The 654-nt window shown below is 70.6% G+C and overlaps 1 protein-coding gene across 1 annotated transcript in view; it reads left to right on the plus strand.

Moving 5' to 3' along the window:
- The first annotated feature begins 108 nt into the window (after positions 1-108).
- Positions 109-654, plus strand: part of COL12A1 (collagen, type XII, alpha 1) — a 121,089-nt gene continuing 120,543 nt past the window's right edge. Inside the window, exon 1 of the mRNA XM_014949335.1 lies at positions 109-349. The gene's annotated coding sequence lies outside the window, so the exon portion shown is untranslated. The remainder of the gene's footprint in view (positions 350-654) is intronic.

Raw genomic sequence — 654 nt, forward strand, 5'->3', positions numbered from 1 at the left:
GGAGGGAGGGGGCGGCGGGCCGGGTCCCTGCCCCCGGGCGCGCTGCCGCGGCGGCCGCCCGCCTCATGCCGCAGGAATGCGCGGAGGTATGCGCCAGTTTCCAGCAGCGGATCCCCCCTTCCCTTTTTTCCTCGCTGGAGCGGCGCATATATCACCCGCGGTGGCAGCCTTCCACCTTCCCCGCCGTTTCGTAACCGCTTACGAGGGTAAACCCGAGAGCTGGGAACAGCCCTCTATTAAGGAGCAGATTGAGAAGAGGCTCTTCCCACTTGGAGAAGGCGAGTCCTCCCAGACGGACCCCTCGCACCGGGAGCTACGGGAACCCCAGGCGCCTCCTCCCCTCCACAAGGTGCCTCCGGAGCTTCATCCTTTCTCCTCCTCCTCCTCCTCCTCCCTTCCTGCGGGCCCGACGGCTGCTGCTGCTGCTGCTGCAGGCACCGCCGGAGGAGCTGCCCCCGCCGCCCTGCAGCCGCCCCCCAAGGTCTGTGCCCGCGGCAGGAGCCGGGGGGTGTCCCCTGCCCTCCCCTCGGCTGGACACCCCCCCATCCGCCCCGCGTCGCCTTGTCCCGGCCGGGCAGCCCCTTCTCATGCACCTCGGGCAGCGCTGGGCTGGCACGGGGAGGGGGACGGAGCGTCCGTCTGTCTGTCCGTCTG

This window comes from Calidris pugnax, unplaced genomic scaffold, assembly GCF_001431845.1.
Source record: "Calidris pugnax isolate Ruff unplaced genomic scaffold, ASM143184v1 scaffold132, whole genome shotgun sequence".
NCBI classification, from domain to species: Eukaryota; Metazoa; Chordata; class Aves; order Charadriiformes; family Scolopacidae; genus Calidris; species Calidris pugnax.